This window comes from Parus major, chromosome 3 (genome assembly GCF_001522545.3).
Source record: "Parus major isolate Abel chromosome 3, Parus_major1.1, whole genome shotgun sequence".
NCBI classification, from domain to species: Eukaryota; Metazoa; Chordata; class Aves; order Passeriformes; family Paridae; genus Parus; species Parus major.
The window spans coordinates 27003088-27015769 of record NC_031770.1 but is presented as its reverse complement, the minus strand read 5'-3'; the positions used below and the strand labels follow the sequence as shown (position 1 = coordinate 27015769).

At 36.6% G+C, this 12682-nt stretch overlaps 1 long non-coding RNA gene across 2 annotated transcripts; it reads left to right on the top strand.

Moving 5' to 3' along the window:
- Positions 1–352: 352 nt before the first annotated feature.
- On the top strand, positions 353–11886 carry LOC107202589. Of its 2 annotated transcripts, none has more exons than XR_001520739.1 (4): positions 353–407; positions 1086–1206; positions 9028–9093; positions 9185–11886. It is a non-coding gene; the product is annotated as an uncharacterized LOC107202589 (long non-coding RNA). The 2 variants fall into 2 exon arrangements; XR_001520740.1 differs by having other exon boundaries at positions 1072–1206.
- Positions 11887–12682: the final 796 nt, after the last annotated feature.

The following is a 12682-nucleotide window of genomic DNA, read 5'->3' as shown; positions in this document are numbered from 1 at the left end:
TCAAAAATGTAATAATAGTTTTTTAAGAAAAGTAATAAACAGCTCTCTGAATGAAAGAAACACAACAACCCAATAGGAATAGCATATATTTCAGGAATAAAATCAATAAAATTGTATTTTAACTCACTTTCATACTAATAACTATTCACTAATAAAGTGATTTTTCAAAAAAAAAAAAGCCCTTATTTGTCCTCAAAGTCACAACATTTCTCTGACATAGTAGACAGAAAGCAGAGGACAAATGTTAGTAGCTACTTGTGAGAAAGACAGTATGTCACATTTAATACATTCATGTGTATTTCATGCACATTTCCATGTGCATTTCTAAATCATCTCTCATCAACTGCCTTGTAGAATGCCTCTTCGTCTATGTATCTCCAGTTTGGCTATCAGGATGCTATGGAATGGTGAGTAGAAAGCTGTACTAAATGACACCTTCTGCAAACGAGCTCCTCTCCTTTTATCTACATCAGTCATTCCTCCTTAGAAGGCACACATTTGAGCCTGATAAATCCATGTTGATTTCTTCAAATTGTCTTCTGGTACTTTATGTCCCCAGAAATGGCTTCCATCAGGATATGGTCAATACATTTTTAGAGGCTGAAAGCCATCTGATTAGCCTATAATCCAGACTGTACTTGTTATTTTTCTTAAAAAATGGACAGGATCTTGGCTAGACACTTTAGAAGATTTCCAAACACACACACTGGTGCAGTACAAATTTACCTGTGTTTTTCTCTCACTAAAACAAAATACTTTGTTTTTATATTGAAGTTAGCCTTTACAATACCTATTTCCTTGTATCGTAGTCCTCTTATAGAAACAACCATAACTCAGCTAGATCTCTCACGAAACAAGACCAGTTTCTTGCATGTTTATTATTGTTAAGAACTAAGTATAAATAAGCAGTTGACTATGGGCCAGTATTGTGCAGAAAGCCTGATACTTCTCAGAAACACAGGACTTTGAAAGTGTCATTTGGTAAACAGTACAGCTCACATGCTTTATGGATAGGACATTCTATAGGTGTGACTACATTGGTGTGTGCCACATAGTTCATACACATTGCAGATATTAAATTACAGAAGGAAAGACCATAGAAGAATCTGGTTTGGACATCTAAAATATTGTCATCCAGGACTGTGGAATCTCTGTCATCTATGGGATTTTAATAGAAAATTGTCAGTCAAATGCTTCTTGAGAATGGTGAGTACATTCAGGTAAGGTACAATAGATAGTGAATGAAAATTTATATTTTTATAAGACTTACTGAGTTCTGCTTCAGTGACATCTTTCTTATCATCAGAACTCAGTCATGAGATTCAACAGAAAGAGGAATGAAATTAAAGTCATGACATCAGATTTCCAAGAAATTACCCATTTCCAGTTCAGTTAGCTCAGCAATCCTCCAAATTAGTGTTGATAAATGATCAACATTTACATGATCAACAAATGATCAACATTTTAAAATTTACCTTACTTTCATGTAAGTTGTAAAACCTAGATCTTAAACTTGTGAAGCTAGCAGTTTCCCCAAAGAAGTGTTTTTATTTTCTAAAAGCTTGAATCAACTACCTCCCCTGCTGAGTCTCAGTTTCTGTCACTCACAGTTTACTTGTCATATGCAGCTACATTTGGAAACTCAGTTCTTCCTCCTTTCAGTCACAAACTCTTGCATCTCTTAAACAGCTGTTGCCCTTCTAAGAATCACAAATTAATTGCTCAAGTCACTTGATTTTAGAGGGGATGAAGAAATTCTTGTGTACTGCTGGAAGACATCTTTGTGCTGAAAGTAGCTTTACGACAAGGTGATGTCATTCTACAAGCCGAGGGGACAAAGGATGACAGTATTAGCAGACATAAGAGTAAGTGGCTCCAAAATCTGATATATTTTATGTTCATCCTGCACCAAGACTGTACTCAAGGCATACATCCAGGCATCCAGCATCACAGCAGAAGATGTTAACTTCGAGTTTTCTGGATGTTACAAAACTTCAATTAGGTCTTAGAACAAGCTGTTTTATTTATATAGTGAACTTCAGCAGAGACCCGTCATTATGCATCCATGTTATCACAGGTTAGGTTTTGCAATGGTGAAGTGCATTTCTGAATCTCTTTGGGTTTTAATGCTCATTGACTTGGACAGGTAATCAATTGCTATATCTCCAAAGGCCCATAGATATTGACTTTGGTCTCCAAAAGACTTTATAAACAGTCATTTAGAGGGGATACTTTCACTTCAAATTGAATTGTGGACCATTAAATCTCACTAGTAAAATACTGGAACAAATACTAGATGTCAATGCTCCCTCAGCATTTTTAAATAAAACTGAAATGCTCCTGGCTGAATATGAGGTTCCTAGAAGAATCTCAGCTTGTTCTTTTTCTGGCAGATTCTTTAAATCATTATAGATTTTATTTCCTTTACAGACAAAATGCATTACTTCTACAGTTCTCACTCTGCTTCTCTACTAAGCCAATAACAATGCTCTCTTAGCATTAGGCATGAATCAGCTGTGCAAAGTCTGGAGAGAAGGGAGGAAAAATGATACAGCAATAAATCAACTTGATGCTTATCTCTTGGTTTCTTGCCTACACAGCTGATAAAAGACCAAGGGATGAAAAAGATGGGAAAAATTTATTTCAAACAGTGTATTTCTGTTACATACTACCTACTTTGTACAGCAGATTATATTCTTTTTTTTTTTTCACACTCTGCTGAAAACTGAGTGATAGTAACAGAATCAGCAGAATTAATAAACATAAATGACTCAGCTTGCTTGACAGTAACAGATACATTGGAACTCCTGCCCTTTACACTGAATCACAGTCAAAGAATCCACTAGGCTGGAAAAGACCCTTCAGATCAAGTCCAACTTTCAACTGGTCACCACCTTGTCAACTAGAACAGGGCACTACGTGTCACATCCAGTCTTTTCTTAAACACCTGCAGGGACAGTGACTCCACCTCCTCCCTGGGCAACCACTTCCAATGTTTAATTATCATTTCTGTGAAGAAATTCCTCCTGATGTCCAACCTGAAACTCTTCTGGCACAGCCTGAGGCTGTGTTCTCTTGTCCTATCAACTGGTTGTCTGGATGAAGAGGCCAATCCTCACCTGACTACAACCTACAACCTCTTTCCAGGTAGTAGATAATGAAGAGACTCCTCCTCTCTCTTCTGCAGGCTAAGCAAACCCAACTCCCTCACCTGCTCCTCAAAGAAGGAGCAGGTTTTGCTAGATCATTTCTATGAACTGACAGTCTTTAGTATGTTGAACAAACCAATAAAAAGGATATCAAGTAGCAGGCATAAATAGATTTTTTTAAAAAAAATAAAGAATTAGTGTTTGCAAAGAAGAATGTAGTCATTCAGAAATGTAGTCTCTAGTAAGCTTTTTTAACTCATTAATAGTTCTTAGGATGTTGTACATGAACAAGGTTAGGTATGAAAACATATACAATATGAACACTAGGTAAATATTTAGCTAAGAACATCAGCTATGCTCCTCTTGTATGACATCTATTTACTCATATAGATATATAATCATATTTGTCATGTCCAAGATTGATCCACCCAACAGACCATCCAAACCTGGTATTTTTACTCCAGTATAACACTAATGTGTCTCAAAATCCTATGTAGTTCCAGTTTAGGCCTGCAATCAGCATCTTCCACGTGTCCTCAGCCCTCCTCCACCTGACACTGCCTTTCAGCTTCACACTAAGCCAGGCCTGTAGCAACCTAGTATTTGTGAGAGGTAGGATATGAGCATCTGCACCATGGGCAGGCAGAGGTGAGGAAGACAGGTCTATGTATACCAGGTATAAATATCTTACACTTAAACCCAGGATCTTCCTCTGCCCCATGAAAACCTTAACTTTGCCCTCAGAATATGCAGAGGTTCCAAAATTAGCAAGGAATTACTAGTACCCTAGGCAGGTGCTAATGCAATGGAAGGGTCAAGGATATGATGCATTGGAGATAATGAGTTTCAAAAAGGGCACTGAGATATTCAAGCACTGTGAAGTACAAAAAAGGTACAAAAAAAAGACCGGAATAAAATTACTTTGTCCTAATGAAATTACAGTGGTTTCAAACAGAGGAGCTGTTAAGAAGGGTAGTCCCAGTTTAGCAGAGAGACTAAAAAAATTGTAGATAGATCAAAAGGCAGATAGGCAGGCAGGCAGACACACAGAGATATAGTCAGACCATTAGTCCAAATACTTAGATTATATTTCCACAACAGCTAATCCACATATATTTCCAAATAAATCAATGTACAATGAATACTCTTACATGATCAGCATGCATCCCTAGAAGTACAGGATGAGGAGCCATCTCTGCCTGCAATCCCCATCAGAGATTGGACTTCAGTCTCTGGATCCATCATCAGCAATAAAGTCCATGGCTGCAGACTGTGAAGGGTGCACACAATGCCTCCTTTTGCACTTCTGAGAAGAGAGAACACACCTTCCCAAAACAGACCTCAATTCTCTATGAAGGAAAGCTTTGCATCCTCATCCACATCTCCCTCTCCTCTGCTATCCTCCTCCTCCTGCTGTCACTGCCTCAGCCTTGGGAGGTTACATGGTTTCTACAGGGGGCTGGAGATATACCATACATCAGACCTGTGGCCTTCATCAGCTAAGTGAACTCCAAGGAAGAAAAGACCTTTAGATGGGAATGCTGCAGAGCCTATAGCTCCTTTTAATCTATAAATAAGATTTGTAATGCTGCACTGAGAACAGACAATGAAAATGCCCTCAGTGAATATACCCTCAAAAATATACATCCAAAGAGATTTACATGCACTGAATAATAAAAGAATTTCTCTCAACAAGCAGCATAGTAGGTGTTTAAACCTACCAGCCTCTTTATCACCATATTTGTTTCTTTGCTGTTTTTATTTGATTTTCTTTTGTGCACACCTCCCTAAGCCTATTTCACCAGTGGATTTGTCTTGTGTATTTATGGTGGTTTTGATTAGCACCTCTGTAAACTAATTTATCTATATGGTCAAAGGGGATTTATGATATCACTACCTGAAATAATTTCCTGTTCTCCCTGTCTCTGCATCTTTTTTTGTACCCTGCTTATTTCTGCTTGTACATTTCACTTATTCCTTCCAAGTCCAAGGGACCTTCTGTTTTCTCCAGCTAGCCCCTTAAATTTCTTCACAATTCTGAAACCAAAGATTTGCCAAAAATTTTCCATACAGATCTCTGCCACCTCAGGTTTGCAAACTCTTCCCAGGAATGAGAGAACTGAAGCAATCCAAAGCACAGCTGTGGGAAGGAAAGCTCATGTTTCAGTTTCCCCCTCTGTACCAGCAAGAAACAAAATGATTTGCTGCCACACAGTGATAAGAAAATCCAGTCTGGATACAATAAACAGCAGCAAGCTAAGTAATTTTGAAATGTACCTTTACCCAGGCAACATCAAAGTGTTTACTGGCCCATATTTCTTCTTTCTTCCACACACTCAGACCCGCTCTTATACCCATCTATTCATTAACATCTAATTAAGCTCTACATCTGCTGCAGCTTTACATCAGCATTACATTCCTCCACATTTAAACTGCCTGAAGCTTTCTGTCTTTTTTTTTTTTTTCATATTTGTTTCCAGTGCAGTAAGAGCTAAAAAAGCTTTTTCATGCTGATTGACAAACAGAAATAAAATAAACTCTGTTTTTTGAAAAGGATGGAAGAGCAAAAAATGCTACTCATCCAAAACCAATCTCTCCTCAGAGATGTGCCCCAGAGAGGCAGGGAAGTTTATTTTAATTAAAGGAACAATGAAAAAAGAAGAGTATCGTAGCTGTAGACACCATAGTCAAGGCAGAAATTGGATAAAATTAGTTCTGGCTTTTTCTGCCATGAGAAGTAGTTGCACATTACCACTTTGCCTGACTTGCTGCTTGTTTCCAGCCCATTTCTACATTGACAAAAGATAAAGCAATGCCAGAGATTAATGGCCAAACCCAAGGTGATTTCCTGCCTAGATTTCATACTACCCCTCAGCATGCATTACTTAGATATCTCATATACAATGATAGTCCAGAAAGCCACATTAACTGGTAACACACCTTGCCTCTTTTTTGTTTGCTCTGACAGGTCTGAGAAATGGAAAGGAAGCAAGCAGTTCTGATGACTGCTGGCACAGATAGGCTTTCCCATTCTCTTTTTTTTCTGAATATGGACAGATTTCTACACTGAATTACAAAAGAGAGAACTCAGGGAATGTTCCTGGGTATTTTCCAGTTATCCCTAAATACACTGGTGCTTGGATGCTGGACTTCTTGCTTTCTACCAACATTTTCAATGCACAAAATTTCAGAAAGATGTTAAGATGCTAAATCCCAGACCAAGAGAAAAACACATTATCCAAAGAGATTTATGATAAAGCAGCATGCAGCACTGAGCTATTACTGTTAGCAGAAGTAACTATTTTCTTATCCATGCAAACAATATCCCACTGTGGCATTTCAGCACAGAAATATCCATCATAAAGACACAATTCCTTCAGCAAAGCAAGGCTGCCTGCCTCACTACTGACAAGAAAAGACTTTCATGAGGTCCACAGCTCTCAGAAAATATTGCATACACTGATAAAACTGTTTAGAGTGTGGCTGTCATCGCTCATGTTCTTCAACTTGTTGATGCTCCAGAAAGACTTAATGTGCAAGTGCTTTGCCAGGAGGTCTCCATGTTAAGTATTTAGAGACATGATCACATATAGAATTTTCTGAGATTCAATTCAAATTCCCTGCAATAACACAGACAATAATGCATTTTGTACACATATGTGAAAATTATTTTAAGACTTCAATACCAATAGTACGAAACTACAAGTGAAAGTCCCATGGACATATTTTAAGCATGGAGGTCTTTTTCCTCTCCTCCTTTACACATTAGGCAAAAAAACTCATGTAAATTACTTCTTGGGAGTTTTATTATATTTTGAGCATTTAGAAATCTTTTATAAAGACATTGAGGTTTGCCAGTGAAATAACCCATCGTAACTGGAAGAAAGTTGTTCCACTGATTAATTGCTCTTTTAATTTACCCAAGTCTAGCTTCCAGATCCTGAATTTCATGGATTCATCTTTCTGACAGCAATACCACCTACAATAAGCCATCTCTTCCCACAATTACCTCTTAATTTTCACTTTGATGCACTAAGCACTTCACATTTTCTCGGTTTTGCCCTAGAATAATGTATTTTTCTAGAATTCTTTTCTCAATCCTTTTCAATCCTTCATAACTTTTTTTTGAAGGATGACTATTGGAACTCAAAACAAGAGTGTATCATTAATGCCAGAACTTCATGACTCATAACAGCAGTTATAAATCTTACTTAAGCAATTGAAACAGCTAGAAAGCAACATGCTAGTCCTTCTTCATGCCATGAAGAAAAAGGAAAATCTGAAAAAATAGTACTTCCTTGTTCATAGATTATATTTCTCAACCAGTTCTTTAGAAGCTGTATTGAGCCTTAGCTGCATCAGACTACCCACTCATTTTCACTGCTCTGGTGTTGTTTTTCTGCTTTGGTGCTCTTCAGTTAATAATTCCAAAGATGAAGCTCCAGTTTCCTAAGACTGACACAATTTCTGCATACCTGGCAATACAGTTGTGTAGGATAAGGACACAAACATATTTGTGTTGAAGTATGTGCTTGTTCTGAAAATGATCCAGAGCAGCCTCTATTTCCCATATTCAATTTATCATTGTTATTAATTTACTAATTTGGTGTCATCAGGAATACAAATATGGTATTTACAAGTGCAGTCCTTCTAGATTAGACCTAGTCAAGAATAAATAATAACATCACCTGCCCAGAAACAAATTTTTGTTGAAAAAAAAAGACTTGAACTTAAATTTACTCTTAGTCCCTAACCTGCTTCTGTGGGCTCTCTTCATTTTGCTTAGCACTAATTTTCTTATCAGAACATTGTGTCAATATATTACCTATCTAAAAAATGCCTTGGATATTTTGTATCACAGAGAAACATTCAATGAACACATCCAAGACCTTGAAAACTGCACTCTCTGCTTAACCAAATCTATCTTCTATAAAAGCATGCTGATGGCATCAATTATACTGCCGTTTCCTTCTGCTTTCCCGTTTGTGCCTTTCCTTGATTTTGCCATGAGTAGACACTCCATGGTTTCTTGGGCAAATTTGATGAGACCTTTAAGTGACTCATTTAAGTGATAATTATAGAATACATATAATTATATACTGGAGTATTCCCATTTTTGCAACATTTGTTTAAAAAAAATAATCCATGTCTAAGGGAGATCTTTACCCAATCTTTTCCTTATTTTTCAAAAAAAAAGTACTCAGCTTCTGGTTTTTAACAGTCTTTATGAATAACATTAAAATGTGGGGGATTTAATTATTACTCTAATCTCCAATATATTATTACAGCATTCTGTTTCTTTTGGGGTAGTATATATTTGTGAGTATAGATGAATACCATAGCTTTCTGTACATCCTGAGATGATGTTTTTTTCAGACTGGATATGTACAGAAATATAGTACCTATTTTAGCAGAAACAAGGTGATTCTACTCGAAAGTTTACTTGAAGTTTGGAGCAAGAGACCATAACTCACAACAGAGAAGAAAGAAAGCATTCATGGTAGTTCCTGGAGATGCTGAAACTTTATTTTCTGTTCTTGTGCACAAATTCCCAGTTTTCCTAATGGTATTTTTTTTCTCTCAGACAAAGAGGAAGTGGAAGAACATTTGAATGCCATTAGAGTTTTACTTAATATGGAAAAGTATGTTTTTTAATTGGTGAATCATACCTCATGGCAAAGCAGAAAGTGTTTTGATAATCTGTAACTTGGAGCAGTCAAAAATATTTTTATTGCAAAAAGCATGTTTTCAGGAAAAATTGTCTTCAACTGAAAAAAATGCTTTATTATTGAAGAAAATAAACCCCAAATTTATTTTACTCGATCTCCTTGAACATGAAATTTTAAAAAACCAAAACTTTAAATTCCTTTTTTTTCAGTTCTGAAACCAGGAAAAAGAGAAAAATATAAAACTAAAAATGCAGAGGATTTATTCAGAAATAGCAGTAAGTCTGAGAAATAATAAGAGAATAGAACGAAAGGGGTTTTTTTTGAAAACTTTTCATTAACCATATTTTTATTTTTGATTGATTCCAGTTGTGTCATCTGGAGCAGAAGCAGGAAGAATCACCATATGATATAATATGACACAGTTTGAATGATTAATCACTGGGATGAAACACTCAAATTAATATTAGCTACATGAGTGAAATGGGTTGAAACAAACTAATCATCAAACAATTTCAAATAATAAACTAATTAATGCAAATTGGGGTGTGTTCATGGAGAAATAACAAATGCAAAAAAGGCAAATTTCACTGTCAAATGAACTGTTCTCAGGGAATAGTTCATCTAGCTGCAGAAGACAGAAGAGGGTTGAATGCTAATGGGTAGGAAAAGGGAGAACACAGCATAGAAATGGAGCTAATTCATACACAGCAGTAAGTCCACAGATTGCTTGGGAAAAATGGAAGCAGGTACTGCTAAGTCTCTTGAAAATTAGGATGTATCCTAGGTTTAAACCCATGTGTTCATTTTCACAAGATTAATATTTCAGGCTGCAGGCACTCCAATAAAATGTCTTAAAATGAGCCTGCAACTCATAATAGAATAGCTGTTCTTAATTTTAAAGAAAATGAGTTATTAATAATACACAGTTATGGAACTATTTGTTCTATTCTGTGAAATTTTGTAGAACCTCAATAAAATAAAATAAAACATTTTATTAGAATAATTGCATGGAACAAATCCTGCAGTGTCATGGTAGATTCATTTCAAATACAATCTGTGCTTTTCTTAATGAGACTTACATATTTGGTAGTGTTGTCACACCTGCTTGTTGGACATTACAGGCCCAAAGAACCAGATTCTGTTTCAGTAACACAGAGCTGTCAGGATCATTTTGAGTAAATTGGGCATTAAGCATCTCCTCAGGTTTTCCTGTTTCATTCTTGCAGAGCAGTAAGACAAGCCCAAATGTATACACACAGAGATCTGAATTCATAGCTCATTTCCTCCTGGATCACATTGATTAATTTTGGAGAGGGTTTAGAGATAGGAATCTGTGATATCGGTTGTCATTGATTTCCAAGATAAATGAAGAACAGAGCAGCAACATCCTTCTCAGACAAAATATAACACTTAAATACAGTGCAAGGAGTAAGCAAAATATTAGCTTTTCTGAAGTATCAGAACTGCTTTAAGATTAATTAATTTCAAGTAGATTAATGTAGATACTTTGTCCTTTCAAGGCAATTGTTTTTTTCTTTCAGCTTCAAGTCTTTGCTAGTTAGAGACCCAAAGAGCATTATAGGATGCTTCACTGTTTACTACAACCTTAAGTTGCTGTACTGAAAATATCTGATTTTATTCTGCATTCTTGATCAAATCTATTCTAACAAGGTAATAGTTACATGCATATGCTTCAGCTGCCAAATATATGTTAAATGGTGAAACATTTATTAAAGGTGAGGGCTAATGCCAGGAGAAGCAGTTGCTGCTACATTTCGAGGGAAAACAAAGAACAGAAAAAAGCTGTTCAACACCTGCATCCACTGTTTTGTACCAAACTGCTCTAATTAGCATAGTTTGAGATATGATTAAGAGAGGAAGCTTTCCAAATGCCATTAACTATGGATGTGATCTTAAATTACTCACTTTGAATATCTTTTCTTGCTATGCCCTTTAATCTTCCACTAACTTTTTGTTGCATGCTAGAATAGTCCCAATTAAACCACAAATGTAAGTTTGTGACATTAAAGAAAAGGTAAACTGAAAAGTAATCAACTTTTTTTTCCTAAGGTGCTTTTTCTAAACGGGGAGGATGTGGATAAAAATCAATTCTTTTCCTATTAAATGTCCATCATTCTCTATCTCAGTCTCTACCAATATTGGAAGAGAGATACTTAACACAATCATTAAGCATGAATATTTCCATTTTGCACTGAAGTATTATAATGGAATGCAACAAAATATTTGTGCAATCATTCATCTTCACTCCTTTTAAAGATTACTGTGTCAAATGAGTCATCCCAGACTCTGGTGTATCACAAGTAGTATCACATGTAGAGTATAATATCTGGTGACCAAATGCTATATGTGATTTTGCTTCCAATAAATGGTGCCAAACCACTTGCATTAGGAAGAGTTTGAAGAACCTTTTACAGGCTCACATGCAAAGAAAGGAGAATAGAATTAGGAATGAGAGAAAGAGAGGTAGGATGGAGTCATAACATAAGAAAAACAGTGAGCAAAGCTGGGCAGAATATAACATTTTTTGTTGTGATAAAGAAAGATATTTCATATACACCTGTTTAAAAATAAAGGTCACCTTTACATATAATACATGAAGACATAGTCTAAGGCTCCCACATATGTCCTCTTGACTAGGCAGAATAGTCAAACAACCCTAGTGCATGCAATGACTAAACATTGCTGTGGATTTTACCTTTTTTCTAGGTAAAAGTTCCTCCTATAAAGCTTCCTCTGGGACCCATTAGAAGCTACTAGCACATACTTGTTTTATTAAAGACACTGATAAAAATCCGGTGAGAAGGAGTGACAATTACCTTAAAAGCTTTTTAACACATGTGGCCCTGAAAAAGAGAGAAGATGTATTCCAAACTGGAGTGCTATCACTTCACACAATAGCCACATCCTTCTTACAGTTTAACAGTTCTGAAGTGGTCTCTGACTAAGAAACCCCAAAGGAAAACACATCTAGGAACAATGATTCAGAAGTCTGTTCTCCTGCTGATCCAGTGATGTTTGGCCGGTGTCATGTGCAAGCTGTCAATCTTAAGGATAAGCAGGAATTACCCTTGCATTTGGCATCATTAAAGCTCTTCAGAGAGGCTGTTTCTGATATCCCAAATCAATACCACATGTGGCTACTATGCTGCTGTACAGCAGTGGCTCTGTGCAGCAAGCAAGATTCCTTCTGCTACCTAGTACCTGCTCAAAGTCACTACTGAGTTGATAAATATCTATGAAAAATGTAACATTTCTGATTAGTCTATCAGCAAAAGGAAAATCTCATGAAAGAAAAAGCAGGTGCTAAATGAATGCTGTCTATATCACATAGATGCTCCTCACTAGTTGCCCCAGAATGAAACATGAGCAGATGGAGTGAGGTGCCTGTGGATGAAAGATACTGAACCCCCTCACTGGACAGATGCTCCTGAAGGTTGAGAGTGGACCATCTCAGAAAGCAATCATTGATGCCCATTTTATTTCATATGGAGGGAAGATTTTTTTCAATTAATCACCAAAGAGTTTTGCTGTAACCATAGGTCCTGTGAGGTCCAGGGGTATTAACAGACATGTAAGAGTTTCCTGACTAGCTTAGGACACTAAGGTTATCTGTCCCATGCCTCTTTCCCCTCCTCTCAACTTCCAGGAAAAGTCAGCGTGTCAGAAATGAAAGATTAACCATAAAGAGCAGGACCAAAAAGTCTGAGGAAGGGAAAACACAACACACTATCCCTTCATTACTGGCCAGAGAAATCCTAGCCACCCATCATAAATAGAATAAACATCAAAGAAAGTAAAAATACATGGCTTAGGAAACCGTCAGCCAGGATGTCTCACGTATTC